The sequence below is a fragment of the Wyeomyia smithii genome, chromosome 3, assembly GCF_029784165.1.
Source record: "Wyeomyia smithii strain HCP4-BCI-WySm-NY-G18 chromosome 3, ASM2978416v1, whole genome shotgun sequence".
NCBI lineage: Eukaryota > Metazoa > Arthropoda > Insecta > Diptera > Culicidae > Wyeomyia > Wyeomyia smithii.
In genome coordinates, this window is record NC_073696.1 from 141,089,542 (window position 1) to 141,101,612 (window position 12,071).

Sequence of the window (12,071 nt, forward strand, 5' to 3'; positions counted from 1 at the left end):
TAAATTGGAGTCTTTTTATTTGTTTCTTAGGTTTTCGTTTGTCTTGATCGAGCAAAGAATATCATATTCATCATCAAAGGCATGTACGATTTATTGCCATCATCGATGGGCACCATTTCGCCTATTTTTAGATCGGTTTGTGAACATAATACGACAACATAGTACGGGTTTGTTAAAGTTCGCATGCTTTTGGCGATTTGATGTATTTATCACAACAATGCCATAATATAAAATAAAAGTCGTGGGACAACTATGGCTAAAAAACTTAATTTTGAAGATGCAGGAGACAGACATAGAAACGATGCGCTGTACACTTTTGCGGTACTGGAAAACATTTATGTTATCTCAGGAAACAAATTTTCAAAAAAAAAAATGTTCTCAATGGTAAAAATAAATTAAAGCTAAGAGAGTTTCCCGGCTTAAGAGTATATAAATATTTTTTTACAAAAGATCAAAATAATGGTCGCAGTGGTCCAAATCTTACAAAAAAACACTAGATTCTAACGTTTATTGCATCTCTAAGAAATTTGGTATAACAATTTTTTTTTGCTATCGAACTTTTTTTCATTGGTAAAAAGTATAATTTTACCCGCACGACTTCCCGAAGTCCGATTGTGCTGAAATTTAGAATAGTGACTTCTTTCGAGAAGACGAAACTCTTGAGCCATACCTCTTAATCTCTGAACGAAATTCAGAGATCTTTTTCCCATATATTTCATTGATACATTTTTTGTTGAGGTTTTAAGGTGAAACCTCATTGAATCAAAAAATGGCCGACTTCGAGTCACCACTTCGAATTTTCAAAAGCTCGACTCGGAAATAGGACAAGACTCGGAAATACTCATTGCGTTCCCTATGAAAATTCTATTTTATGTTTGCTTCACCACAGCAAACATAAAATAACATTTTCACAGGGAACGCATAAACTGTTTCCGAGTCTTGTGCTTTCGAAAATTCGAAGTGGTGACTCGAAGTCGGCCATTTTTGGATTCAATAAGGTTTCACCTTAGCCGGCGGTCATTCACCAGTCAATGAAAACTATATTATATTGCATACTGTTTAAGCAACTTCAAATAATGAATTATAAATAGTTTATTCGTAGAACATTCTGATTGCGAACCATATCAATGAGGCTCTGCTGCATAGTCGAGGGCAAGGAATCAAGGCGGCTTTAAGTCAATGCTATTCAATTTCAATTGAAGTAAATTAAGAGTGCATACGCTTTGACAAACAAGTTCATGAGTCGCATTTTCAACGGTGCTGTCTGAGATTGTCATTTTCGGTTGTCAGTTGCGGTTGTCAGTTAGAGCGCAAAATTCTAATTTTTCTCTGAAATCACAATATTTAAGGTATGTTTAGACTATCTGATTTTTTCATCAGATTCGAGCAATCAGCTCGAAAAAATACCGAATGCAATGTTGGTTTACGTTTACACCTAATAGATATTGTGATTCGACATGCCGTTCAATATGTCGAATGGAATAGAAACGTTTCTATTTTTCGTTCGACTCCAAGAACATAGCAACCATTAAATTTTTTTCAGTTTTTTATTTTGTCTTTCCATAACAAACATCATTTTCGTTTTTTGTGTCCTGGCCAATATTCAAATGGAGGAAAAAAATTCATTTGACATTCATTTGGCAGTTCTTCCTTTCGACTTGTGCAAGCAGTGTTAACACCGCCATACAAACGGGTTCGACAAAGTATGTCGAACGGTAAATCGAGCAGACTTCCGATTTCTGCCGTAGTCAAAATCAGACCGACATGTCTAATAGTCTAATCGTACCTTTTGACTTTAGCTTTTAACGATTGTATATCATTTTAGAACTGATTACCACCCTTTGCTTATGCTGTACAAACAAATAAGGGCAACACTAAACAGTTAAAATGATTGTTATTAATTATGGGAAAGATTATGGATGAGCACATCGAGAGTGAAACTGAATCGTAAAACAGTTCATGTTTGTATATGATTTCCTTAACCTGTTCCCGGCGGAATAATCAGATTTTACCTCGAAAAATGACCTTCAAACTCTTATTACTCAGCAACTACGCGTACAATTAACACAAACTAGGTTGCGTATTGTAGATTGATCTGTTCTCAATCCGTATTTGATAGTTCAATCGTTCAAAATATCAAGTTTAATCGTTAAGTTGTAATCCAAAATCAAATGTCAGGCAGAGATGCCAGATGTTTTTGAAAAATGTCTGCAACTGCTCGAAAAACCGGAAAAATGTGCTCGAAATCTGAAAAAAATCTATCCGTAATCCGAAAAAATTTCGCTCGCGCAGGCAAAAGTTTGTGAAAATCTGCACACATTTTTGGAAAATCTGCGCAAATATAAGGAGACTCTGACAAAAATCTGCAGGAACCGTGGAAAAACTGCAAATATCTGCAAATCAATAAATATCTGCACAAGGACTCCAAAAATCTGCGTTTTGCAGACAAATCTGCACATTTGGTATCCCTGATGTCAGGTGATGCCATACCAATGAAGTTTACAAAGGTGAGGAAGAAGAAGACATTTGTCTGTATTAGTAACGAAAAAGAGGTAAACGGAAGCACGTGTTAGGGTTGTGACGTAGATCTTCAAAAACAAGCTTATATTACAAGTTATTCATATGAACATGTGAATCTAGTCTAGGGAAGGCGAAACTGAATAAATTAGTAGTCACACCGAAATGATGGGTTATTCCGCCCCGTACATTAATATTGCTTCCATTTGACCATGATTTAAGTAAATTCGAAGATTATTTAAAAAAAGAAAATATTAGAAATAACAGTTTTATTTGCACGGAATGCTTCGAGTATTTTCACTACATGTTAAATTAGTTTATTTACAACTCTACAATAAATAACGTCTTACAACTAGGACAAACTTGAAAGATTTGCGCTTCTGTTATAGTGTTGTCAATCATCAATATTAAGAATTCATTCCATCGCGGCGGTTGAAGGGGTATAAGCAGGAGTCCATCTGATTCGCCATAGTGCTCCAGCAATCTGAAGACTTGAGGAGTCCTCCGAAAGAAACGTCTTGAATGTAGTTTTCTTTATTCATACCTTGCTCAAATGGATCTTCAACTAAACGAGTTTTATTAGCTAACTCTGGAAATTCGGCTAGCAGATTTCGCGCTATATACCCATGTGCGTATTCCATTCCATCAGTTTCCGCAAGTGTTCTGTGTTTTGTTACCTCTATGGTGGTATTCTCTTCATTGTCAGTTTCTTCAACCCTTTTCGCAGTATCCGCTTTCCGGAACAAGCTAGTAAGTAAAAAGCCTTCTTCCATTGACACGTTTTCCATATTTTGGTTCCTCTTAAGGTGATGTTGTAGATTTTTACCCAAAATTGCTAGGCGTAAACGGTTGAGCGCTTGAAGCGGAGAAGGATGATCGTGAGTACCACCGTTTAATCTCAAGATCGCGAATAGGTTCTCAAGAAAATCTTGATTTACTTTGTATGTTAATATGTAGTGTATGTCAAATTTAAGCAACATTTCTAGGTACAAGCTTTTGATTGACGTTATAGAAACGAGGATGGCCTTTTGGAAAAGCTGTAACTACATGATATTAAGAATGCAATGGTGTAAATCGTAAATATAAAGTTAAAATGATCAAATATGAAATTGGAGAGAACAAATGGAAGAAATTCTAATCTAAAATCTAAGAGAGCTAATAAATAGGTTACATATCGTTCCATGTGGAGTGATGATAACTAAGGTTTTTTGGAGTGTTAAAAACTTTGCTTCGATTAAGTGGAGCTTGTATCTTCACTCTTTGAATTACTCACCTGGAGAGACGTTGCTGCTGGCAAACAGTATTTCGATAAAGTCCTTATATTTTGCATCAATGAGATCATATCATCCAGAGTTTTATTCTGTAAAGCCAAATCTGTGCCGTAGGCTGACTTGCTCGATGTACCTTGGTACAGTTGGTGGGAAATCATCAAATCAAACCACCTATCGATGATTTCGTTAATTTCAGCGAGTAGCATGGCTTCTTGATATTCGCCGAAATGTCGGTGAAGATTCACAGCAGTCGTATGACTGAGGAGCTCTGCAGCTAGTCTCACGTTTTGCTTTTCGGTTCCTCTAACGGTTAGATGCCTCAGGGACAGCTTAAACCTTGAATTGGACTCTACGTTATTTAATTTAATTTTTCCTTTCTCCATCAGTTCGCCTTTTGAATCAGTAGCCATGAATGAATGAATGAATGAATGGAATATAAGCGTAATAAAATTTCGAGTGTAAAATGCGTTCTCTCCACCGCTAGATGTCGATACTTTAAATAAAAAGATTTTGTCTCATTTTTGGTTCTTCAGTTGAACAGATGTGCACGCTCGTTCAATTTTACTCTAAATTGGTTAGAAAGTACTCACTTTCGTAGTTTGATTCAACATGTCAAAAATTGAGTAATATTGATTAACGAAACTGAGTAACTTTCACCCAGTTTTCGTATTTTTTTGTTTTGCTCACTTTTGGGTAACCGTTCGTTTTATATCAGTTTGCTGTAAACAAAAGCTAAGCATTTAACAGTTCCCTGTTTGTTTCGCTTATTCGTACATGGATTTAGTTTTGAAAGTACAGCAACGAATAGTTTACAACAAAATAATAATCCGCTCTTTGATATATGAGCCACAAGTCAAATAAGTGTGTGCTGCAGTTGTGAGGGAACGAAACGCGAAGAATGAGTGCATAAAAACATCGGACACGTCCGCTTGTTCGAATAACTTGTTTTTGTTACATTGATTTTGTAACATATTGATCAAGCTATTTGAGTGGTCAGATCCATATTCTTAAATCATGGATGAGACGGTAATGCTAAATCTTCTTGTAATACTAGTTGGTTCCTGTATAGCAGGAAGTATACTTTTAATCGTGATGCTGTTAGAGGAAAAACTAAAAATGTGTATATGTTTGGTGCTAGGTTGTTGGTGGGAACAACCCTTACAGTCATAATACCAGAAGGAATTCGTTCCTTGTACAATGGAAGCTCGGATGGAAGCAATCTTGAAGTTAAATACATGGGCACCTCTCTAACACCGAACAATAAACACAGCGCCGATTTATCCACATTTGTGCTCTCCCTAGTGCTGGGCTTTGTCTACATGATACTTGTACCGGTGTCGATGGTTATGAGGTGGCGTGATCCACCCACAACCAACCAAACTGGTCTAGATTCAATCCTAGACGACACCGGGAGATTTTCTGAGGCGAAAAATCTCTGGGATCACGCCTTCCATCGCATGAGGAAGTAAAGCCGTTGGCGCCGGTCCGTTAATCAACGGGTCGTGAGTTAGGGTCCTGGGTGGAGTCGGGCTTTTTTCATAACTGTCAGGAAAACCGCGGAGCATTGCCCAGTGGGGCGACTTAACACAAATGCTTGTCAAGCAAAAAAAGTGTCGATAAGTACGACAAAAATATGGTATTTACTTAATTTTGGGGTGCTGAACACGAATCTCCATTCCACTTTTTATTTGGGGACGTTCACAAAGCACGTGACTTAATTTCTCATGATTTTTTAACACTTTTCCCCTCACTTTATTTATTAAACAGAATTATATGATCTTTAACCACAAGCAACGCCACAGGGCGCCCTCTTTACAAAAACAGATTACGTAGCTTTTGCACAACTCCTCAAATCAACCAAATTTCGCAAAAAAAATTTGTTTTTATAAAAATTAAAACAATATTATATATTATAATAGGTAATAAAAAATAACTACAAATCAACTTTTTCTTCGAGGCCAAAAAAACCAAGCTATCATTGAAGCTGCAGAGCGTTTCAAAGAAATGATATATTTTTTTTAAATATGTCAAAAAACGTCAGTATGCCGAGCTTTGAATTGTTATAAAAGAAAAAAACAAATTTTCTGATATTGCACCCAAATTTTGGACTTAAGCACCTTAATGTAAAATCAATAATGGAAAAATATTATGAAACAGCTGACGTTTAAACATTTGTTTTGATGGTCAGCGCTTCCCCACTGTGCATTGAGATGTTTAGTACGAAACAAATATATGAGATTTGACAGCGATAGCATAGTTTTGGTTTGTACTGTGACCAAGGATGCCGCATGTGCATAAATATCTGTTTTTTACCGATTTTTAGAATTTATCGATGACACCGAATCTATACTCAAAATTACAGGTTTTTGGCAAATGCAGTGAATTATCGAATTTTTCTCAAGTTATAAACTATATTAATTTTGACCTTTCAAAATTCGTTTGACCCTTTAATGAGTTTATAAAACTCGTCGTTTATTTTAAGCTTTACTAGACATGCACTTTTTATAGTGGACCGATTCCTTATAGTCGACCACCCGCCTGGAACTCTGGGTTCATTATCATTCGTTCACACGCACACTCGGTTCTAGCCTAACTCCGGCCATCATCTCTAGAGTCCACATATGACAATCAGTGCATAAAATGTGCGAGGTACCCAGGCATTTTGAAATAAAAAATTAAAAAAAAAATCCAGGACGGGTCAGGTACCGGCAATTTCGGCGTTTTTTTCTATCGGGTACGGGTAGTTGGAACAGATATTTTTCGGGTTCGGGTCGGGTACGGGTATTTCAAACAAACCAGACTTCGGGTTCGGGTCGGGTACGGGTTTGAAAATTTTCGTTGAGTCGGGTACGGGTCGGGTACGGGTAACAAATTTCCCATACCCGACCATCTCTACTACCTACTCATTTGAAATACAGCATTAATTAGCCAAACTGAGTAACTGTTACTCAGTTTCGTTAATTTGACGTTCCTACGCAAAAGAATACAATAAGAATTTCGGAAATTAAAATTTGAAAACAACATAAGAAAAATCGTTAAAATGTTATAGATTTATTTCCCATTAAGTTACCTAATTATTAATATTTTATTTTGTTTCCGTATCTTCCGCATTGCTTCGCGTAATAAAAGCTACAATTCTGTTAACAGTTGTGTGGAACTGTGGTTAACCAGATTGTGTCTGATAATTTACGCATCATCCTTCCTTGCGCCGCGATGAGATCTGATCGACAACAATCATGGAGACAAAGCCCAGCACAATTGTAGAAAAATGCTCATCAGCGCTGTGTTTATTGTTCAGTGTTCAACTTCAAGATTGCTTCCATCGTACAATGAACGAATTCCTTCTGAGATCATGACTGTAAGGGCCGTTCCTACCAACAACCTAGCACCAAAAATAGACACATTTTTGACGTGGGACTACGTCTTTCTTCACTATACTAAGGTACATTCTGGGAAAACTGGAATGAACATGTAACGTTTTTGGTTGGCGGAATGGAAGATTTTAGATGTTAATAGCGCTCCAACAACTATTCCGATTTTAATAGTTAATATACCGTTGGAAAGCTAAAACATACAAGATTTGTATAACATGATAATTTCGGTTACCATTTTCTTATTACTCCGTGAAAATTGCGGGAAAGTTTGAAGGTCGAATATCCACATTCATTTTTCATACGATTGGTATATTTCCCTAACGCAGACTTCAGAAACATAGATGAAATGATTTCACGCATTCAGTCATTGGCTAGCAATGCCAGCCAATCGGCATCGCACTCATCACCCAACGTAAACGACGAGAACAGAAAGCAGAGATGCTTCCACGTGATTGGTTCTTCCTCCAATCACCCAATTTCCCCACACTGAGTGACACTATAAAAGGACATTTCGTGTTGAGAGAAGCTCATTCCCTGGTCGACCGTCAAAGCGAACAGTTCGGCTTCCCTTCGATCTGAGTTGGACCCCACCAGTATGTGTGTGTATGTATGTGTGTGTGTGTGTGTATGTGTGTATGTGTGTGTGTGTGTATGTGTGTATGTGTATGTGTGTGTGTATGTGTGTATGTGTGTGTGTTTGAGTATGTATGTGTGTGTGAGTAACGTGTGTGTGAGTGACGTGTGTATGTGTGAGTGGCGTGTATGTGTGTAAGCGGCGTGTGTATGTAAGTGGTGTGTGTGTGTATGTGTACGTGTGTAAGTAGCGTGGGTGTGTCTGAGGAGCGTGTGCTTGTGAGTAGTGTGTATATAGCGTGTGTGTGTATAATGTGTATGTGTGTGCAAAAATGCATTCATCTGAGGTAAATTTATTTATGACAGAATACATTTACAGGCAACAAGTTAATTATTTTTCCTATTAGTTTGTATGCTATGGTTTATGACAGGAGTATGTGTTTTTTTGTGAAGTGTTCATGGATTGTTGTGTTTGGTATTTGTACGTTTGGTGTGTGTTATATACTATGGCTATGGCAGAATTAAATCCTTACACCCACAGTAGTCCCACGTCAAGCCTACGTTTGTGCACTCAAGCACATACCCTTTAACTTTTTAGTTTTTCCTCCGACAGCATCACGATTAACTGTATACTTCCAGCTATATAGGAACCAACTAGTATTACAAGAAGAATAAACATTACCGTCTCATCCATGATTTAAGAATACGAATCTGACCACTCAAATAGCTTGATCAATATGTTACAAAATCAATGTAACAAAAACAAAAATTATTCGAACAAGCGGATATGTCCGATGTTTTTATGCACTTATTCTTCGCGTTTCGTTCCCTCACTACTGCAGCACACATTTATTTGACTTGTGGCTCATATATCAAGAAGCGGATTATTATTTTGTTGTAAACTATTCGTTTCACTACTTTCAAAACTAAATCCATGTACGAATGAGCGAAACAAACAAGGAACTGTTAAATGCCTAGCTATTGTTTACAGCAAACTGATATAAAATGAACGGTTACCCAAAAGTGAGTAAAACAAAAAATATACGAAAACTGAGAAAAAGTCAGTTTCGTTAATCAATGTTACTCATTTTTTGACATTTTGAATTAACTAACCGATTTAGAGTTAAATTGAACGAGCGTGTATGAAGATCCAGCGACGCCAGCGACATTACTTATCTAGGGACTAAATAATCTTATGTTGTTGATATTAAAAATAGAATATCAATATTTGCTTTATCGTTATTTGAAGTAACATCGATATTTAAATCGATCTCAAGAGCTAGCATTGATATTTTATCGATATTTGCTCGCAATTTATTTTTGGCTTTCAGTTAGGCCTGAAACAGCCGTGAGTAGAGCTGTTCATAACCCTATGGCAAGAATCTCACCCGATCGCTCGCGTTGGCGTTCAGCATGTTTCAGGCCTTAGTATTGAATATTCCGGCGAAGTGATTGCTATTTCATTTCGTCCGTTAGGACAGCGGGCCGATTGCTGTTCGCTTCACGCCAGGTGCATTTTCCAATCAGATTAAACCGACGTTTCGTGAGCCGCATCTCCTAGCCTTCACTGATCCATTTACTAATCACCAGCCATTCCTGTTATCGCTTATATAACACCGATTTTTCACTAAAACTTCATCGATTCTGCTATCCCAATGCAACACCGAGGCACCGCATTTGATCGGTTTAATGTGGTGATTATGCCCCGATAAGTTCCACGCGTTCCAGAAATTCGCTCTACATGCTGTCAATGCAAATGGAAATATGGCAACCAGAGGATTGTTGTGGCTGTCAAACTGCTTTTATTTTCTATCTACCACTCATTGATTCTAGCAGGGTTGCCAATGTTCCAGTTTAAACTGGATTCCTCCAGTTTTTTTCAAGTGATCCACTCAAACAGTTTATTCCCAAAATCTTCCAGTTTTTTTCAGATATTTGCCAGTTTTATCCAGTTTTTTATTCACTCAAGCTCCGATTGGTTTTCGAAAATATTTTTAAAACGTAAATTTTGTAGATTGATAAATTTGTATGACCATTCTTAACAGCATTTTAAGTATTCTATCTTCTCGCACGAAACACGGTCAAATAAAAGACTGCATGACATAGTTAAGATTAAACCAAACAAAAAGATTTTACCAGACCATATAAAAATTATCTTTTTTTCTGTTGCGTAGCAGTTAAAAAATTGTTAGAAGAATAAGATACCAAAAGATAGCGAAGTCAGAAATAATTGAAATTCAAACTTCACTGATGTAACGGAAGGGAATGTTGCGTTAATACTTTTGTTAAAGATAAAAGTAAATGGAAAAGCTCTATTTTCTTAATTTTGAGATAGATTGATTGCGTAATTTTAAGTTTTGCTGTTAGAAGAAATTTTACAGACCATAATTTTAACAAAATGTAAGCCCGAAACAAAACAGTTCTGATTAAAATGAGTATTTTTTTGTGAAGAGTTATCTCTTTAGTTGGTGTATTCAAAACTGAAACTGGATTTAATCCCCATAACAGAAAAGCGCTCTGAAAATCATTTTTTTGCTTCTTTTTTAAATTTATTTGGAATCCAGTTTTTTTCCAGTTTTTTCTTCAGCCGTTTTCCAGTTAAATCGAAAATTTTATTGGCAACTCTGGCATTCTAGTACCAGCAATTCTGGTTCCCACTTTTTAGTTGGTTTGCACTAAAACAGCTGAAATAGAGTAAACGTCTTATAATTGCCATTGACTTATTTTCGAATAAATATGTTTGTCAATAGAAAAACCAAGACTTATCGTTTGTTTTCAATACAATGTGCACTTTGTATGAATAGCTTATATTCTGTGAAAGCATTTTAAATTTAATTTTGATGCCATGATGGATTTATGATCGGTAGGCAAAATTTTGACGGCAGCACTCCCCTGATGGCAACCGAGAATATCGGTCAGCTAGAGTGCCTTTATATAACTAGAGTGTCGCCGTGTCATCCAAAGTAACGCTGGTAACACTGAACATCCTTTCTCTTTTCCCCACACGTGTTTAATAGGTTGTTTGCTCAATTGGAATTAAATTTTATTCCAATTTTGACAGTGTCGCCACTCTATATATTTACAGGTGTGTAACTTTAAACTACACCATGAGATCACCCATTGCGCAGTTCAACCAAATCACCGTCTTACCTGTTCGGCTGTTAGACTCTCAATGAATGTGCCGCGTTAGCTCACTCACTGTTGGTCGGACGCAGGACGACAGAGAAAGCCTATATTATAGCATGGCATATAATAGAGCCGTCTCGCCCCACAAAACAGGCACTCTACGGTCAGCAGCAATATCGAGTCGCAATAGAGTTCTCCAAACGAAAACACATGAACACTACGACACGGCCCGGTGTGAATCAATCTCGGTAGTTTTTTATTCTCTTTTAGTTAACAGTTCTCACAGGCGAAAAACAAATTCTTACAGCTAACAAAGAAAAATGGAACACATCGCACTAATACAAACGTGCCTGGAGAACTCTATCTAGCTTTTTACGCACCATAATGGCGGTCGCTATAATGCGTGTTCGTAATATGCGAATCTCTCTGCTTACGTCAGATTTGCGATTTCTGAAAAATTGGCATCACAAATGTTGCCAGATATATTTTTCTTTTGATAAATTGTATGGAGACTTCAAACTGACGTAAGCAGAGTTGTCAAAAGGGTGGGTAATTTATTACGAACTTTGCATTATAGCGTCCGCCATTATGGCGCGTAAAAAGCTGGATAGAGCTTTCTACGCCAGATCTCACCAATACAGACTTAGTCGTGTATCCTTATAAAATCGATTTGTTTTCAACCAAAAAATCAGCTGATATTCAATTTCACTTATGAATTCTAGTTCAGTAGTGTTACCTGTTTTAACAAACTTTGTTTTAAGGGAAAAATAGATGAAATAAAACCAAAAATCGGCTTACAACTTGAATAAAAGTTCGGGGCAGTGAAATCGACCACTAACATTAGGGCATCCTTAACTGTGCGCTTCTATACCCCGTTTAGCAGCGCTCTATCACCACTTCATACCGTACCGGTCGCTGCTAAACGCGCTAGAGAAATAGTAGCCGGGCCTCCGGGAAGCATCGCGCTCTCAAATTTGGTAGCCCGGTAACAGCGCTGCTAAAGGTTTATGCTGGATGAAACGTCATACAGAGACGATAGCAACGACTGGTGTGAAAACGGGTGAGTGCGTAAAATAGCCGCGCTGTACAAAGTCGCCATAACAGCTTAAATAGTAGCGCACTGTTAAGGATGCCCTTAGCGCAAATAGAGGAAGGTCTATATCGTTATATCGATAATATTTATCAAGAGCAACAATATCGGTCGAAAGTA

General features: G+C 37.2%; 1 long non-coding RNA gene across 4 annotated transcripts; it reads right to left on the reverse strand.

Moving 5' to 3' along the window:
• Nucleotides 1–2,786: 2,786 nt before the first annotated feature.
• Nucleotides 2,787–8,686, reverse strand: LOC129727473 (uncharacterized). 4 transcript variants are annotated; one of them, XR_008728533.1, is made up of 3 exons: nt 7,409–8,686; nt 3,791–7,352; nt 2,787–3,373 (listed from the first exon to the last, which is right to left on the reverse strand). It is a non-coding gene; the product is annotated as an uncharacterized LOC129727473 (long non-coding RNA). The 4 variants fall into 4 exon arrangements; XR_008728532.1 differs by having other exon boundaries at nt 3,791–4,281; nt 4,476–8,686; XR_008728531.1 differs by having other exon boundaries at nt 3,791–4,281; nt 4,379–8,686.
• Between the last annotated feature and the right edge of the window lie 3,385 nt (nt 8,687–12,071).